The sequence below is a fragment of the Rattus norvegicus genome, chromosome X (genome assembly GCF_021556685.1).
Source record: "Rattus norvegicus strain SHRSP/BbbUtx chromosome X, alternate assembly SHRSP_T2T, whole genome shotgun sequence".
NCBI lineage: Eukaryota > Metazoa > Chordata > Mammalia > Rodentia > Muridae > Rattus > Rattus norvegicus.
This window is the reverse complement of record NC_141554.1, coordinates 28098359-28118681: the sequence shown is the minus strand read 5'-3', so window position 1 is coordinate 28118681 and position 20323 is coordinate 28098359. Positions and strand designations below refer to the sequence as shown.

General features: G+C 38.3%; 1 protein-coding gene across 50 annotated transcripts in view; it reads right to left on the bottom strand.

Annotated features, from left to right (window-relative positions):
* Nucleotides 1-19273, bottom strand: part of Huwe1 (HECT, UBA and WWE domain containing E3 ubiquitin protein ligase 1) — a 130119-nt gene extending 110846 nt beyond the window's left edge. For 30 of the 50 annotated variants that reach the window (XM_087600530.1, XM_087600538.1, XM_087600505.1 and 27 more), the window contains 2 exon segments: nt 16492-16734; nt 13156-13303 (listed from right to left, as the gene is read on the bottom strand). The gene's annotated coding sequence lies outside the window, so the exon portion shown is untranslated. 50 annotated transcript variants of the gene reach the window in all.
* Between the last annotated feature and the right edge of the window lie 1050 nt (nt 19274-20323).

Sequence of the window (20323 nt, the reverse complement as noted above, 5' to 3'; positions counted from 1 at the left end):
ATAAAAAAATCCCAACAAAAGAAGATAGCTTTTTAAAAACAAATTTCTGGAAATGTTTTGCTGCCTTTGTTGGGTCAGAATATAATTATAAGCATCAAACAACCTCTCTGTTCAAGTGGTTCTTCTTAATTTTTGCTATGCCATATATAAAACTATTAAGAAAATGGAAGAGGGGTTGGGGATTTAGCTCAGTGGTAGAGCGCTTGCCTAGCAAGCGCAAGGCCCTGGGTTCGGTTCCCAGCTCCGGGGGGGGGGGGGGGGAAGCAGCACCAAAACAAGAGGATCTTGACTTCAAAGCCAAATCTGGACTACATAGCAAAACTCAATGAAAAGGCTAACACAACTGACAGAGTCCCCATAGTCCCTGTGATAGTTGTGGGTAGAAAATAATTTAGTCTCTCATTATATTAACAGAATAATAAGTACTTACAAGTTTGAATAGCACAAATACTAGGATCATATTTTATCTAATCTCTTAAACCTTTACTGGGAAATCTCCACTTCCCTTGAGGAAGACACCTTAACAGGGTGGGTATGTTGATAAACAAAATTTAAAAAAAAAAAAAACCAAAAAAAAACCAACCTAACAGGACACAGCACACAGGGATTAAGTTATTAAGACAGCATGCACAAGATCTGTGTAAGCTCAGGCTAGACAAAATCCCAAAATGAAGAGCAGGAGATAGGCATGAAACTCCATCACTAACTGAGATACTATTAGCATTTTATAGCTGCTGGGAAAGTCAGGTTTCTTTAATGATGGGCAGAGGTTGACAAGACTCCAGGATAGGCCTCACTCCCAAGAGTAGCTGGGCAACAGAAATTAGACTCAATGAGTTTTAAAAAAATTTCAAGTTGAGTGAGTAGGGAGGTAAGGGTGGATCTTGAAGTGAATAGAATTTACATTGTATAAAACTGTCAAGGAATAAATAAAAATTACAGTACTAGAATTTGCCTCTAACTGGGCGGTGGTAACATACACCTTTAATCCAGTATTCAGGAAGTTCTGCAGAAGCAGGCAGTTCTGAGACCAACCTGGTTTACAGAAAGTTCCAAAATAGCTAGGACTATTCAGGAGAAACCTTGTCTTGAAAAATCAAAAAGAATTTGTCTCTAGATGGCAGAAAAATACATACTTTTATTTATGTTTTATGTTTTTCAGATCCTTCCAAATTTTCTATAACTCATACATTCACTTACAATAAACCTTTATCACGTGTAACTATTTTTGTTACAGAAGACTAGTAGTCCCTGAGCCAATAACAGGGATCAAATTTAAAACAGTATTACTTAAGACAAATGCCTTAGATGGTTGTTTTGTGTATCCAAACCTTGACAGAGTGTTACTCAATTTCTATTGGTAGTAAAAGGTACCATAAACAGAAATAGAGACGCAAAGACACACAAGTGACACTCAAAGTTTCAACTGAAGCCGTGTTAACATTTAAACAAATAAAACTAGAGAACACTAAACTCCAATCCCATAAAACAATATACTAAATACAGTTTGCCTTACAGTGATTAATTTTGCCTCTTGGCCTTCTCTAACCAGAAAATTTAGGTAGGAGCTACACTGACCATGATAGCAACAAGCTGTACCTAAAAATAAAAACCAATGAAAACAGAGAGCATGGATTTAAAGAAGGGAGAAGGGCATCTGGAAGGTTTAGAGGGAGAAAAGGGAAGGGAAAAACTTTGTAAACATAATCTCAAAAATTAAAAAAAAAAAACAACCACTTTTAGAATTACTGATCAAAGCAAGCCATACAAAAACACAAGTAAACCCCAGCCTACTATTCACTATTGATTAGAGTTACAGAAATCACTGATTACCTGATTTGTTAAGGAGGATTCGGCATAATTTTTTTAAGACTTTCTATTTGATCTACATCCCAGTTAATAAACAGCAAAGAGTTTACTCTACCTATCACACATTAATATCTAACTCTCATGACAGCTTGAGAGATGAAGACTGTGACCAATTTACTAAGGCCAAAAAGTGTCTACAGGCAGGGATATAGCTGCAAATTTGTTCAATAACTCTAAGTGCAGTTCAAACTAACAACCACCCCGCCCCCGCCCCTCACTACAGGCACCAGTATCCCTATCCCCAGCTACATAAAATGATATGGGAGGACTGCTCAGCTAAATCAATGACCTGGCAGAAAAATGAAATAACAAAACAAGCAGCCTTTACTCACCCAAGAAAAAACTGGAAATTCATTTGCAGACATTGCTGGCAGTCTCATAAAATATGTGAATATACTACAATCTCAGATAAAATGTGTATGCTTCACAGATGCCTTTAATCCCAGCACTCAGGAGGCAGGGGCAGGTGGATCTCTTTAAGTTGGAGGCCAGATTGACCAACAGAGCAAGTTCCATGACACATGACATCCAGGGCTAAATAGAGAAAGAGTGTCTCAAAATATCAAAAGTAAAAAAAAAAAAAGCTTGTATGTGTCTCTGCACCAAAAACCACTAAAAGAAAATGATGAAAGGAATACTAACAAAAAAATGTGAAATTTCCAATAACATTGTAGGTGATAATTGGTAGTTAAGATGGTCTTCTACCCTAAGATCCTGGGAAGCTAGAGATCCAGGAGTCACCTTTCTGGCCATCAATTCACAATAACAAACAAACTGCAACTGAAGAACTAGACAATACAACAGGGATCACTGAAGTTGTAGATTACCAACTGTCAACAAACAGGAAATAGCAACAGGAAAAGAAGCTCTTAATATTTTCAACAATAAAATAAAATCATTACCTATGCATTCAATTGGTGCTTGGGAATAATCCTAGTCTATATTCTTTACAAATTATCTTCTTCTGTGTGGCCAGACTTGGTGGTAAAAATCTCTTATATAATGACTGGTGTTGACTCATTTAGCTTACCATTACATACAGTTTCAAAGATTATAAGTGATTTGTCCACCTTATGCCCATTTGTAAAAGAAAATTAAACTTGTCTACAAAAAATAAATCCAGTCCATACCTAATAAGCAAATTTCACCACACAGATAAATTAATGAGTTCAAGGAAAATATTTTAATCCGTCAGAAACCAAGTCACTTAAAACTTAACTTACTTCCCTTGAAACTCCTTTTAGAAATGAAAAATACCTGGTTATACAAATACCTAACTAACTCAGTTCTGAGGTAGGGACTGTCATACACTTTTTTTAAAGCTTTATAAATGATTTGGCTACACAGATCAGTCTTGAGACCTGCTGTACTTCTTTTGCCAATCCATGCATGACTGACTTAGAAACCTGCTACAAAATAATGCAAAGAGGGAGTAGGGTATAAATAAAACCACAGCCACATGCTGGTAACTGTTAGTAGCTGGGTAGCAAGTACATAGGTGTTCATTGTACCATCTCCACACATTGAAAAGTATGCTAAATTAAGGCTCTATCCTGTCAAGACTGCTCTTCCAGAGGTCCTGAGTTCAATTCCCAGCATTCACATGATGGCTCACAACCATCTGTAATGGGATCCTATGCCCTCTTCTGGTGTGTCTGAATCAGTTAATCCAATGTCCTTTCTGGTCTCCACAGGCACCAGGCACAAACAAGTCACAAATATACAGACAAAACACTCACACATTTAAAATGAATGTATTTACTTATATACACATAAATGCAAAACCAAAATTTTCAGTTGATACTACCCTCTGATTCAGGGTCAACTATGAATCAACAACTGAATGTGATTATAGTACATTAAGTTAACCAATAATCTGGATGTAATAAGAATTGACAATAGGAGTCACATGAAATTAATGTTTCTACACAGCAAAGAACTTAGAATAAATAACCATCAGAAGAATAGAAGAACCTCTTTGCCTGCTATTTATCTGACACAGATTAACACCCAAATGGTCAAATGAACAAAAGAAATGCAAATGGTCAAAATAACCTGTAAAACCAAAGTTTGTATGATATGTGCATTTTTTCCTAAATAGCAAATATATAGTTTCACAAGTTAAAAGCTAAAAAAATGGGCTTTGAAAACATTTTCTTTTTCAGTGCTCAGATCAAACCAAGGGCTTGGGGCAAAAGAAATGCTCCACTAATGAGCTACACTCCCAGTTCAGAAAACAGTTAAGTTTTATGGGTTGAAATTCATTGCCACGTATTGACATATAACACCACATATATGTGTGAAAACAGAGACAAGAGTTAGCTGTGATGGCTCTCACTTGAAACATTAGGGACTTTAAGGCAGCAGGATTGACAGATTTGAGGCTGGCCTCAGCTACATAGTGTCAGGTCAACCTGGGCTAAAATGACTGTCAAAACAAAAATTCCTCCTAAAACCAAACCAACAACAAAAACACCCATAAAAAAAAATAGCCAAATTAGACTAGCCAATAAAAGGATGACAGTGGAAATGCTCAAATTATACCGTATGATGTTCTCAAAGAATAGAAATGTTTTTAAAAGGCTACAAATTAGACTCATACTGGAATATAAATCAAAGGTGTGTGTATAGGTGTAAGGGTGGTCTTTCTTTGAATACCTGCCTTCTAAGGTTTTTTTTTCCTCAAAATTTTCCCCAGTGAGGAAATTTCTGCACTTTCATAGATAAGACCTGGTAACACACTTAGAAATAAAAGCAAGTTGCTTAAAGGAAACCTACAGCATAGTGGCACAGTACTGGGCTGTTTAACTTGTGCTTGGTGCCTAACTCTACCACTATACTATACACTACACACTAGAGCCAAGTTATTACCCTTAAATCTGGGCCCATAGTGTATAAGTTCTCTGTTCCAAGTTTTCTGGTGGAGTATGGAGAAGATTCTATTTAAAAGCTGCTGGTGCAGCTATGAATCACTTAACAAGAAATATTACTGTGAACACACCCTAAAGTAAATGTCTATACAGACTGCTACTCATTATACAATCTTTTACCATCAGTAGGCAATACATTTTTCTGTATCTAATTCATTACTGATCCTACCATCAGCAAAAAATAAGCTTGTCTTGTACCATGTTTCAACACCAGATCTGGTGGCACATGTTGCAGAAATCTTAATGTCTCCATTACAGAATACATTCCTGACAACTATACAGGAAGTTTCTGAGCTACGTAAGGTATCTTCTCAAAACAAACCACAAACAGAAACTACACTGTTAGACAACACATGACTATAATTTGTCTTCTAGAGGTAGTGATCTATCTGTACTGCCTATGAAGCTAATCTTTTTTTCATAGTAATGGGATTTTTAATTTTAATTCATTGTACTCTTTTCATATATTATTACATTCAACTGCAGATTCCCCTCCCTCCTTTCCTCAGTCCTTCCCTATAACATTCCTCACACTGTTCATACTAGTGTTTCAGTGTAATTTATAAATCTCTTGCCAAGTTCTCTATTCCTATTGTTTATATTTGTAAACTACATTTTTTTTAAATTTTTGTATAGTCTACATTGGAGTTTGAGTGAGTATGCCATGGTGCACACATTAAAGTCAGACAACAAACTGCCAGAGTTGGCTCTCCCCTTCCACCATATGGATCCCTAACTCAAACATATGGAACTCAAACTTGGTAGCAGTTGCCCTAACCTGTTGAACCATCCTACCAGCACCCTATTGCTCATCTTTTGTTACCTCCATTATGTGGCACCAATGATTATGTCCCCAGAAAAAAATGTGTTGCATAAATATTATTGCCTTCGTTTAAAGGGTGAGGAAACTGACTCAATTTGCACTAAGTGACATAGCTACTACCTACTTATTTTACATAAACTATAATGGCTGCATCTTTACGGAGTACTCTATAATTACAATATCTTAAAATATTATTATTAATACATAATCACATATTTTATTATATATTATGATACTTAAAGGCTCAATGCAACCTAAAGCACATTTTAAATTTTATATATACTTGTTATAAACAAACGTGTAGGATTTTGATAAGCATTTTATAAGTAATATAAATTTAGTAAAATATCTCAGATCCATTCAAATATTAATTTTTATTGTTTCTTTATATATTTGATTAATATAAGAGTATATGTACGTGCATTTTAAGGCAAACACAGAAGGAAAGAGGGAAAAGGTAGAAAGCAGGCAGTTAAAAAAAACAAGACACGGGCCTCAGACCAGATATAGGTTTATTCAAAGATTGTAGCAAGGCAATAGCAATCGCATGTGCCACTGTGAACTCTCACCTTGGCCCAAACACTTATTACCTTGTACTCAAAGAAGACAATTGCAGGGTTTCTCAACATAGCAGCAGTTTTAAAGGCTGAGGAAGCACAGAAGTAGGAAACCTATGCTTATTCAACTAAATGAAGAGGGGCAAAATACAAATTACTTTAAAAATGAACAGAACTAGGTGTGCTAATGCACACCTGGAATCCTAGCATTCTGAAGGCTGAGGCAGGAGAATCATATGCTCGAGGCCAGCCAGCACCAGTCAAGAAAACAAAAACAAGAACAGTTTCTACTTACAGAACCATATGGTACTTTAGATACTACATAAACTAAATGATTTTAAAAGAGTTAATACTCAACAACTTTTCTAACATGCTAGTGAAATACTGTTGCAAGGACTCATTACAGATTAATAAGGTTGTGGCAGAACTTAGAATAGAAAGACAATTAACAGTAAAGAGCCATGTAAAGGGGGAAGATCATAGCAACCATTAACATCACAATACTGATTCCAATAACCAAATGAAGAAGGTATCTCCACAGATGAAACAAGAGGTTAACTTAGCCAGACTGTAATGTCCCAAATCTCGAACTGCCCGCACTCTATGCCTTCTATTTTTATCATGAGTTTACAAACCTTTCTACTTAAAATTCTAATACAATTTTTTATTAAATAAAATGTAGAGGGGTTGGGGATTTAGCTCAGTGGTAGAGCACTTCCCTAGCAAGCACAAGGCCCTGGGTTCGGTCCCCACCTCCGAAAAAAGGAAAAAATAAAATAATGTAGGAACAATGGAGAAGCAACCTGGGAAGGTAAAGTGGAAAGAGAAAAATGGAGACTGTGCACAAAGCTCATACCATGACAAAGAAATAAAAATCTCCTTCAATCTCACCTTTTGTCCAGCTCGAAAGCAGAAATCTACAATAATCCTGAAATATCCTGATACACTAATAACAAGGAAACTACCAAAGACTACTAGGGATTATGCCAGGAAGAGTCAAGAACCAACTTTATAATATTATAGAATCTTCCTAGCTAGAAGAATGGACACTTTGAACGTCAAAACATTAGCTTCAGAATGTTTCTATCCATGAGTACCTAAGTACACACATTTACATAACCTTCCGAAGCTAGCAGGAAACCAAAATATATCAAAGGCTGTTTTTAGAAGCCAGAAACAACCCAATAATTAAGAGAGTGACCTGCTCTTCAAGAACTGGAGTTTGGTTACAAGAAGCAAATGGCTTGTAACTTCAGCTCCAAAGGCTCTGACACCCTTTTCTGGCCTCCATGGATATATACATGTACAATGCATACACTAAAGGCATTAGGCATTTTTTTAAAAAAAATAAAGCTATGTTTAAAAAGATTAAAAAAAAAGTTGAGTGTGGATCATACCCATAATCCCAGCATTCAGAAGACAAAAGCAGGAGGATAAAACTGTGAGCTTAAAAGCTAGACTGGGCTAGTTCCAGGCCGGACCTAAAAAGAAAAGGAACTAAGACGCTCAGTCAGTAAGTAATATGCTTACTTACAAGCGCAAGGACCCATATTTAAAACAAAACAAAACGAACTGGGTGTTGTATGCTTAGAAGGCAGAGAAGATCCTATCTCAAAACCAACAATAAGAAGTCTCCTCACATCGATGGAAACCTAACTAAGGCAGTATGAAGAAGTTCATGACACCTTAAGTAGTATGTCTATCAAGTTTTTATAGCAAAAATAAGTAAATGTAGGTGGGCAGCAAAGGAATGACACCTGAAGCTAGTCTATGGCTTGCGCACGGTCCAGAGCATGCACACGCACCTTCATTACAAAAACTGAGTGTTCATTCTGCTCTTTCTACATCAACTATGTACTTGAGTAACCAAATTAAAAATGAGGGGAAATAAAATATTAGGAGAAAATAAAATGTTGGTGTTGAAACATCACTATTTTACTGTCCCCAATGATTTAATGAATTAAAAAGATTCACGTCATCAAAACACAATGTTGTGAATGAACATATACCCTCTGATGTTTGCCAAAGGGAATGAGCCTGAATTTATAACACCTCTGGACCCAGTTGCCAATGTGCAAGAAGTAAGGATTTCAAAATTGCTTTTAGCCGAAGACAATATTAAATAAACTGCTCTCAATCTTAGAGAAACTTCTTTTTTCAGTGACCAGCAGTAATGCAGACTAAGTGACTTAAGTGCTTAGCCCTAAAATGAGAAATCTGTATTAACCCTGAAGTGGAAGCTTCTGGTTTCTTTGGAAAAGTCAGTTATGTCGAATCATGTTTTGTTGGGGCATACAGGTGAAAGAATGTTTTCCTGAAGTAGACACAGGTGAAAGGATGTATTGCTATGGCAAATGCATGAAAGGATGCAAGATGTTCAGAATATAAATAGGATCCCATAGGCAGTAGGAGCTTGAGCATTGGTTTGCTTTGCTCCACCATACATTATAGCATTGCTGAACTCCACTTGTGGTGACACCACAAAGAGAAGCTCTCCAAAGAACTTCTCAGGAGGTTCCTGTGGTTTTTTTGCTGCTTCTGCAGTGACCATCCCTCTGTCGAACTCTGTGCTTTCTTTTGGATTGAACTGCCCTTGCTGGTTCATGTATGGTGACTGTCAAGTGGACTGGACTGTAGTTGCTGATTTGTATTTGGTGTTTGCTACCAGACTGAACCTGCTGGTATCCTACAACAAAGAATGGACTTGTTCCCAAAGAAATATTTCTAGGGGTTGGGGATTTAGCTCAGTGGTAGAGCGCTTGCCTAGCAAGCGCAAGGCCCTGGGTTCGGTCCCCAGCTCCGAAAAAAAGAACCAAAAAAAAAAAAAAAAAAAAAAAAAAAAGAAATATTTCTAAACAGGTCCATTTTCCCTGTATCACAGTAACTTTTTTCTTCCACTACCTCTGGTGGGTGGTGGGCTAGAGAGGTTGAACTCTTATTAATAACAGTAGGTTGAGAAAAACTTATGCCTACATAACTCTACCTGCAAGGCTCAGGAAATATTTAGGAAAAAGAGGCAGAAAGAACATTAAGCCGGAGGACAGGTAGGAATGCCATAAAATGTCTTCTGGATATGGCATGACCACTGCTCTCATAAACTCACATATCTATGATTACCTGTCTGTATAGGATCAAGCTAATCAAAATTCTAGCATGGATAGGGAAAGGACACCCCCAAGGCCTACTGGCAGTGGATGGCTGATGGAGGGAAGAGTCTTTTTTCTTTGGGAAAAGTGGACATGGTAAGTTACACATGCTCCACAGTATACACGTAAGAAGAATAATCACTCTTTTTAGAGTGGAAACATGAATCTGGGACAGGAACTGGAGTGGTTAATGACCAAAATGCACTGTATACACATGTAAAATTCTCAAAGAATGTATTTACTTTAGCTGAAGGTGATAGTAAATAAGATTAAAGAATGTTTCACTGAGAAATCAGTCTAGAAACAGTAATAGATAAAATTCTGCACCAACTACAATTATATGATAGCACCACTATCACCTGGAAACCCACAAATGCAAAATTCATTCCCCCTCAAATTATGAAATCAAAACTTGGAGATACAGCAATCTGTTTTAATAAACCTAGGTGATCTGATGTTTCCTAAAGTTTCAGAGCCACTGTTTATGATTCGTGCATTAACTCAGTTCAACTTACTCAAAATCCTGTGTGATAATAGGTAACAATCACTATTTTATAAAGGAACAACTTCACTATAGCATAAAGAGATTAATTTGTACAAGATGATACAGCAGGTAAAAGTTCAGGACTTGAACTGAGGGAATACTCTATCATTGTACAGACGTCTTTCCACCAGTAAGAACTCAATTCCCAGAATGCCATAGCAGAGAAAGGAGAGCTTCCAGCAGTGGCATGTACCTGTAGTTTCAGCTACTCAAAGGCAAAACAAGATAATCACCTGTGCACAAACATACAAAACCAGCTTGAGGTGAGGGAAAGGGAAGTGTACAAAAAAACACTAGCAAAGACTAGTATATGCCTCAATAAAAAATAGAAAGGCAAATATAAGTAAATTTAGCATATTACAACTATAAAAACTATCTCTAAAAACTTTTCCAAAAAGTAAACACCTACAATATACAAAATACAATATATCTAATTATAAGGACTTAAAACCTGAGTTGTGCTAAAGGTGATTCATAGTAGTCCATCTGCACTTAGCAACCTTTTAATTTTTTTAACTATTTATTTTATTTGCATAAGTATTTGACTTCATGCCTGTGTTATATGTACTGTGTATGTGACTGCTACACTAAGAGGTCAGAAGAATATATTAGATCCCCTGGAGCTACAATTTCATATGATTATATGCTGTCATGTGGGTGCTGGAAACCGAACCTCTGTCTTCTGAAAAATCAACAAGTACTCTTAACTGATAAGCTATCTCTGTAGGCCCTAAATCTTTCTAATTGTAAATCATGAAAAAGAAAATTAAGTCCTTCCTCTACTTCTTTCTTTTAGCTCCTTTTATTTACCACTATTTTTAAGATTTTTACTTATTAATTCCATGTAGTATGAGTACACACACTGTAACTGTCTTCAGACACACCAGAAGAGGACATCAGATCCCATTACAGATGGTTGTGAGCCACCATATAACTGCTGAGAATTGAACTCAGGATCTCTGGAAGAATAGTTAGTGCTCTTAGCCACTGAGCCATCTCTCCAGTCCTCTTTACCACGATTAAAAAGGTAAAACTGTTTTCTTTCAATGTTTAAGATTATATGAACAAAGTCTCTAAAGTGGAATCAGATCTACAACTTGCATTTATAGTACTTCATAAAAGCAAAACAAATTCCAACATTCTGTAAAATCACTTTCCATGTGTCACCATTATGATTTTTAAAGGACAACTGTTTAAGTACCTTTTAAGAAACTCAAAGTTGAAAACTATTAGGTTAACACCTCAAACTTGTTTTATTCAGAGCACCACTCCTTGATTAGAAGCATTTCTATAACCAGAAAACCAAGATGGTCAGCAAGTACATCAAGTTTTACCAACTCAACCTCTATGACACATCAACTAAGAAGCTTCCAGAGAACCTGAAGAGCTGAATTATTCCTGACATTAACATATATAAATATTTGGTAACCAGTCATTGAAGAAAAGGGTCAAAAATACAAGAAAATTTTAAGAGCATAAGGACTTGTGAACTGACTGTGCGATCACTGCAAAGCAGTCTAACATGGTCACAACTATACAACAGACTTAAAAATTTAATCTTATGAGAGGCAATGTGGAATGTGAAGGCCAAATATTTTCAAAGCAACCGAGTTTGGCATTTCAATGATACTTTGAACTGGTGGTTAAAAACACACAACAAAAGGAGAATTAAAAAGCCAACACTGTTTCCATTGTGAACTTCCAGTGTTAAGAAGGGGGTGATTCAAATATTGGAATGTCTACTGTGCACAATTCTGTACCAGTCATCCCAGTTTCATAAAATAGAGTTTGAGTCTAAGTAGTTTTGTTTAAACTACAGAAACTTAAGTGTTAATATTTAACCCCTATATCTAACATGCTCATGTTTTTTGTTGTTGAAAGCATGAAATTGCTGGAATCCCCCCCCAAAAAATCCTTTAATACTTAATTTTCAAATAAGGACTTGTTTTCACAGTGATTCATAATCATATTTATGTAAATAATTCAAAAATTTTTATTCATAACTTTTCCACTTTCTGTTCCCTTAATTTACAGTTCTTACTATTTTACAGATAGGCACAAAAACCCTTACTCTGTCCGTATTTGTATATGAGTTAAAGGCTGGCTGGAGGCTATACATTCAACTCTCATTTTCTGGTTTTAACCATAGTACAAACCCAGAATGGCTAACACTGCACAAGCAAAATAATTCATCAACGGTTCTTAATAGCTAAGGTCTGAATCACAGAATCTAGGATAACAGCATTAAAAACAACCAACTACCTAAGAATATTACAAATCCACATCAAACAAAAACTTTATTCCAAATGTCTATATTTCATATAGAAAACATTAAACAGAACCAGGACATGGAATTAAAATCAAATATCAAATCAGACTGCCACAGAAAAAGGGACCTATGACTAGTCATTTTAGTATACCGACTAAGCCAGCAATATCAACTCCAACTAGAACCAAAGAGATTACTACCACTATTGTTTCATTATAATAGGTTATCTAGGGTCTTTAACAAAGAATGGGTTAGACATCACTATAGACTAATTTTCAAATGTGAGAAAATGCGGAAAGAATTTAACAAATAAATTGGACAAAAAAGAGAAATATAACCTGAAGATTAAAACAGATTTAAAGTCTACATAAACTATTTCATAAATGGACTTTTCTCTGAATCAAACTACAAATAAAGTATCAGGGAAATTTAAAAACAAGCCGATTTTCTACTTTTTTTTTTGGGGGGGGGGTTGTTTTTTTCGGAGCTGGGGACCGAACCCAGGGCCTTGCGCTTCCTAGGCAAGCGCTCTACCACTGAGCTAAATCCCCAACCCCCTACTTTTAAAATTTCAATCTTAACTGAAAATGATTTTTGGGTTATACTGTCAAGAACTTTCAGCTATCTATACAATATTTGTATAGATAAAACTAACATGTCAAGAGAGGTTTATTTCAAAATATTTCTATGGGAAGGGGGATGCCATAGGATGAACTAGAAAAGCTAAAGTACGGGGCTTGGGGGGTTGGATAACATACTACTGAGTTTGGTATATTTCAAATGTTGTGGCTTAATTTATAAATGTACTAACAGTATGCATTTAAACAATTCCCTTAAATTTACTAATGAGCTCCATCCACTGAAATATTTTAAAAAGAAAATAATACCAAACCTGACCCATATAATGGAATCAAATTAGCACAAGCAAAAAAAAAAATGGAAATTCCAGCTCCATCTTCATTTCGAGATGTAAAATATAAACACCAACCACAAAGATCTAAAAAAACCAACACTAACCTAAAATCACAGCCAATCATAGTCATCCTGGTGGGAAATCCCAACACTGCTCCAACAGCTTCCTGAAACTTCCTGACCAAATTCTGGTCTCCTGTTTTTGTTCCTCTGAAGCACTAATAAAGACACTCAGGTCAGGCTACTGGAGGACCTACAAAAAAATTGGGGGAAAGACGTATATCATTTATTAGAATTGGGTAGTTAACCATTATATCAATAGACACACTCAGTTATTTTTGAAGCAATAGCCCTTAAATGCCAACTTACATTTTTAGAAGCTGCTTTGAGCAGTAACTTAAGAACTCCAAAAAAGAAATGTAGAGTGTTTCTAATGACACTTAAACAATACCCCTAAAAACTGTTTTCAACTCAAACAAAATAATAGCAGGTTTAACAAACTGACACTAAGGAAAACACATTTTTGTGGGGAAAAAAAGCTGTACACATTAAAATTATTTTTCACCTTCATAAGTGCTTTTTGGCCATACTGGGAGACAAACGATAAACATCCTGGAAATTCAGGTTGAACTTTGTCACTGAATCTTAGACAAAGTTTTTATTTGGTACTGCCACTCCTTCCTCTCTTCTCAGATCTACCTAGAATAAATTAAACCTTTTAGGTCATGCCTTGATCATCATTCCCAGACTTAGTATAATGCTGAAGGATAAGAGTTAATTAGTGATTATTGCTTAACCCATTGTAAAAGGAATCAAGACAAGAATCTCAAAGCAAAAAAAAAAAAAACACAAAACAAAACAAAAAAACAAACTAAAAAAATCTCAAAAGCAAAGTGTCCTGTCTTTCAATTTAAAGAGTAAATTCATTTTCCTACAGCACTTCCAACTCAAACCCTGAAACTCAAAACTGAAATTGACATATAGTTAATTACCAGATGCTACCCACTAAAATTTGAATAATAGCATACTTCTTACAACTATATTTGTACTCTAACCCCATCACCCTAGGAAAAGAACCACTCTAGTACTGAATAGGAATATTAACAGTAAGAAAAACTACTTCCAAATCAAATGTTAGAAAATATAAAATGGCAAAAGCACAACAGGAGGTAGTTATCTAAGAGCCAGCTGTGGTTGCCTTTGAGGGAGAAATGCTGGTATTTAGTTAGTAGATCAACCTTCCTAAGGTCTTGCACATAGGTATTATCCTTCTTAAATAAAAAGATTGCCAAATATGCCCCCATACTGACTCGAGGTATCTTAGACAAAGTTTAAGTTTGTCTAAAAATGATAATAGGTAAAAAGAAAGAAATATAAACACTTAAAACCTAAGTTTAACACTGCAAAAAAATTCATGACTTTTTTGAGGTGAAGGACAAAACAGACTGTCTTTGAAGGAGTGGCAAAAATGAGTAGGCAAGGGATGAGGCACTCCCTTCCAAAAGGTAGAACACCTGGGTGTGGTTCATGACAGAAACATAGCTGGTGGTCATTCCAAGAGAATGATTTTGCACTCAAAAGTCTTATACTAATGGAAGCCTCAAATAGTGAGAACATAGTCAAATATGAGCCAATGATCATACAAAGTGGTTTATGAGGAAAAAAATTCAAAGTAGACAGGAGTGGATTCCTAAGCATATAAAAATTTACAGCTGAAGAAATAACAATTTTTTAAAAACCTTACCAGGCTGTAAAGGTAGAATGTGACACAAAACATCTACTAATATATTCTCATGTATAAAAAAAAAAAGGCACCCAAACTTCCTATGAGGCAGGCATTTTACAAATTTTCTGAATCTAGAAGCAACCCTTTAAGGTAAGCATTACTATCCTCATTATATAAACAAACAGAATCTGAAAAGTAATTTGCCCAATGTCATGAGTTCAATGTGAACTGGAAGTAAACACTATTTTCTACACCAGGCTGCTTCCCATGAATTGGGAATGTTGACATCTCCTCAATCTATGCAACACTGGTGCTAAATAAAAGAAGTAATTCAAATCATGTTATCTACAAACGGAAACACATGATATGGAATTAATTGTCTATAATAGAAGTGATTTGAGGAGAAAGGAAGTTAAGTAAATTTAAAAGAAGCGTGACTATTTAAGGGGCAAAACACGTAGAGAAAGGAAAATGTACTGGGGGTCCACAGTGCTAGAGGATTCAGCTCCTGGGGGTGGGAGGAAGAGCAGTTAAGAGAGAAGTATAAGGCTTAAGAAGTGAGAAGCACTTAAATGGTGGTTAGCAGTAACAAAACAAACTGATATACGCAGACCAACAGACTACAGAAATATAGGCGGGAAAGGGGGCGGGTCCCAGAGTTTGTAGCGTGGAAGGGGTTGGAAAAACAGAAAGTTTCATCTAGTTGGGGCACGAAGGAGACCCCTAAGACTGCAATTATGCGACCACTGACCCGTTTATTGTTCTGCCCAAGAATGGTCTCAAAGCATTCAAAGTTGAAGAAATCAGTACGCTGTCCCCGCGTCAGGGATCAACAAGCAAGAGGACCTAGGAAAATGGAAGGTTACTAAGGCTCCATCCACAAAGATGGAGTAAATGCAGGGGACAAGATAAGCTCTTTTAACAACTGCGCCAAAAGCACCATGGAAGGAGATGGGACAGGGTAGATGATTCAGGCTATGCTCTAAATTAGGGCTAGAGAGGAGTGATAGGAATTTTTTTTAACTTCTCCCCTTAGTAATGCATCCCGATATCCACGTAGCTGAGAGATTTGACAGGGAGATAGAGTTTGGGAAAGGGAAGGTACTCTAATGACTCTACAGATTGACCTCTCAAACCTTAGCTCAAAAACTGCGGGAGCTGGGGAAGCAGAGCCCACCTCGGATCAAGAAAAACTAGGGGTTTCATATGGGTCCTTGCAAGGGCTGAGAAGCAAGCGCGCAAAGATTATGAGACCAGTCTTTGGTGCGTCCCCCTCTCCCACCTTTCAATCTAATCCCCAGCCCACTGCCCAATAACTATCCACTCCCTCCCGCACTTCCCAACCCGCCCACTGCGACGACGAAAACGGAGGCGTAGAGCGATTGGTGGGGCAAAGGCAGGCCCACACGCGGCTGAGGCCAGGGAAATGGTGTCGCTTTAACCGGTAAGAAACAGGATGGTCTTCATCTCAGGAAGGATTTACCGGCACCACGACGTTTCGCCATTCGTCATCTCCTTAACGTCTGGTACCTAAGAAGCGTCACAAACGCGGAGAGCTAACCCCTTGGTACCATGTACTAGCAAGACAGGCATCAGCCTCCGCCGCCATCTTAACAGGCGGACCGACCCTAGTCACTGCCCCCCCACCCCCAAGGTATCTCCGCCACCGCCGGCGAATCCCACGAGGACGTAACCCTGCTCCCGCGAGAACTCACCGGCTAAGAACGGCAGCACCAGAAAACGCTGCTCGCGCCTCCGCAGCTCCTGCACTCAGTAGCCAACCTCTGCCGCCTTCGCGTGATCCCAGGAGAACCTCCACCAGACCAGGAAAAATTGAGCCCAGCCCGTCCCAGACCTCTCCTTCCACCAAAGCCGAAATCGCTACTGCTCAGCTCTCACCCCACGCGAAGCGAAAAGCAAATGACGCACAACCTCACGGAGCACTACGGGGCGGAGCCAGTATGCCGCCGCCGGCTCCCGCATGCGCTGTTGGAACTATCGCGATATTACGTTCAACCTCGGCGAGACCTTCGTAATTCACTGCAGGATACCGCCCGCGCCTCGCCTTTAGGAAACATGAGATCTCGCGAGACCAGGTGCACGCTCCTAAAAAGGAGAAAGGCGGAGCTTCGTGAAAATGACTGGGAGTTTTTCGGGGAAAGGGAGGAAGCTCTCGTCCTTTAGGGATCTCGCTTACCACGAGGTTTCCGACCCACTGCGGAGCTTGCTACCAAACCTCGCGATGACACAGCTCAGCGCCAAATCTCGGCCATGTCTTGAAAACTACCTCCGCCCCCGATTTAGGTGTCTGGAGCCTGCCTAGTGCTTGAGGAAAATTTAAAAAGTCAACCTGTTTATTCTCACGCTTCCAGCAGAGCTGTACCAATTAGCCAAACTCCATTCTGAAAGCGAAAAAATGGGTTCCCATTGTTACCTTCCTCGAAGAATAACGTGCTATTCTTAACTAACACATAAAAGATGTTCAATATCCCAATAAACACACAAATGCAAATGAAAACAATGACACAACAGATTTTTTCTCAAAACATGGGGGAAAATTTAAAGACCTCTTCCTTCGCCGCACTGCAGGCTAACCTGAATCCATCTTCTCATTAAAAGCTCATATCATTAGTTCTGCCTCCAAAGTCACCAGTTTTAAGTATCGAAGCTTCTTTACGTTATCATAACCAAAAAGACCCAATAAAGTGGTTTTCTCCGAACAAAGGCGTCTGCCCTCAGAAGCAAATTCAAGCTTGGGGTGGGGAGAAAGGTGCTTTTAGATTTTAATATGGCAGTTTTTGCATGTCTAACCAACAATGTTTCTCCAATAAATCTTGGGATCGAATCTGGCCCGTTTGTGGGCTTTTCCATTCTAATGCATTGTTCTGTCTATTCTAATTTAAACATGCTTCCTTCAGCGTACAGTTTAATAGTAAAGGTACCCCCATCTTTAAAAAATTTTCTCGATTATTCTTAGCCATCCCCCCATCATAAACTTTAGAATCGTCAAGTTCCAAAAACTTAGTACATTTATTGGAATTGCATCAATTGCACGAGTCAATATAGAAAAAATGAATATCATTACAAAATTGAGCCTTCCTATTCAGAAGCATGAAATTCCTTCTCCATTTATGCAAACGTTCTTCCATTGTATTCCTGAAAGTTTTATAGTTTGCTTCTAGATTATTTTATTTTTCTTGGGATTTAAAGTGGGGCTCTTTAAATTTTCAAAATTTTCATTGCTTATATACAAGACTGTTCATATTTGACTATTCACTTTTGTAATTAGAAAAATGAAAATGTGCTCAAATATAGTAATAAGCAGCAAAATGCAAATGAAAGCAACGACATGTGATTTTTACTCTATAACCGAAAAGATATGAATATTAGTAACAATTCATGTTGGCATAGCTTTGGAAAAATAGGAAATATCATACTACATTGGAGAGTGTAAATTATTATGGCCTTTGGGGAAGGGAATTTAGATACATCTATCAAAATTTGAAATGCATACACTTTTTGATTCAGCAATTACTTCTCGAAGAATTTCTCCTACAGGAATAGCTTCGTACATGTGCACCAAACATACACAAGTCCATTCATTACTGCCTTACTTGCAATAGCCCTCCCCCCCCCCGAAAAAAGCTAGTGTACAACAATCAGGAAACGGTTAAATAAACTGTAGTCCAAGCATACAATGCAGCGATATAAAAATAGGACGAATTTGAATTCCGTGATATATAAAATATAGTTTTAAAAAATAATGCAATGAAACAAAATGAATGTGTGTCCAGCAGCACCATACATAAAAGAACGAACACACACATACACATACACACACACACACACACACACACACACACACACACACACACACATAAATGGACACATGCACGCGCACGCGCGCGAGCCTAGTAGTGACCATGAAGCTTGCCTGTTCGCCCCTCACCTTCCTTTTCCTCTTGAGACCGCCTTCCTCCAACCCTTAAGAGAAAAACTGAAAGCTGGGCCTTTACTCCCTCTCTAGGGCCACTTGGCCAAGGCTACTGCCGGTACCTCGCATCCCCAGTGTTGGCCGCTCTCTTGCGCGTTGTTCGCTGCTTCCCAGCTGTCTTGCTGTCCCCAAAGATGCAGCTAGCCCTCTGCTGGAGGCCGCTGAGGACTGGGGGAGGGGAGAGGAGGAGGAGTTCGAGGAAGGTTGCTGCTGCCGCCAGGCCCCTTCAGCAGCCTTTCCCAAAGGCCCTCTGAAGCCGCTACCTCCTAGCCTCAGATCCAGATCCCATGGGAACTGCCCCCTACCTCGAGGAGTCTAAGACAGCCCGTCCCCCAGGTCCAGGAAGGGGGGAGGGGGGTACTATGCTCACCTCAGCCGCAGTGGCTCTGAGAGGTCTGCAACGGTGTGCAGGGTCTGAGGCCAGTAGCAATCTTGTCCCCCCCCCAACCCCCTCCCTCGCCCTCGGTTTAAAACGCCCCCCCCACCGCAGCTCAGCGCAGACTGGATTTAAGGCTCCTCCTACCTCGCGATTAGCCCCGCCTCTTTCCCTTGAGAGGGCGCTCCAGCTCCCTTGGTGGTGTATTCTACTCACCTATGGGAGACCTAGCTGGAGCTACTCATGGCCCAGTAAAGGCCACCATAGAGGATAGTAGGATCACTAAGGAACTGCAATTTGATTCCTCTACAACGAAAATCCCTGAAGGGATAAAACTTGATATGCATTTTAAAAATTAAGGAATGGGGAGTATAAAAGGGCAAGATGGGGCACATTGTGGAAGGCCAGAAAAAAAGATGAGAACCACAGTGCAATCTACAAAGGAGCATAACATTTCTCCTTTGTATTAGGTGAGGTGGTACTGTAATTGGAGGACTCTGTAAACTGTAGATGATCAACATTGGTAAATGTATAGAAATAAAAATGTCCTGGTGGGAGATGGCCCTATTAACTGCTATTCGCTTGGGATATAGAATGAAATTGGAGAGTAAAGGATGGTGGTGGGGGGCATTGATTTGCAACTCTGAATGCTTCAATAAGGTTTGAATTTTAATAAATGAATTAATTTGATTTTTAAAACAAAAATGAAGAGGCATTAGTGAAAGAACACTTGTGACATTAATTCCAATATTACCGAATGGTGGTTCAAACCCTGAGTTGGGAATCTAATTGATGCAACCACTCCCTCCATTGTAAGGCTAATTATTTAACTAATAGCCTATGTTTAAGTCTTATTTATTATTTTTAGTTTGTTTTTTTTTTCTTTTTCCGGAGCTGGGGACCGAACCCAGGGCCTTGTGCTTGCTAGGCAGGCGCTCTACCACTGAGATAAATCCCCAACTCCTATTTATTATTTTTAAAAACAGACTTGGCTTCTATCATAGTGGACATTGGAAAGGAGCAGCCATGATTCTGTGCTATCCATTCATCACCTTGGCTTCAAAAAGGGCTACAAGATAATCAAGACAAGCATATCGACTTTGAGCAGTAAGTGATCAGACAGCTGTGTATCTTTGCCTGATAAAATAGCACAGTGGACTTACTTGAGGTCTCCAAG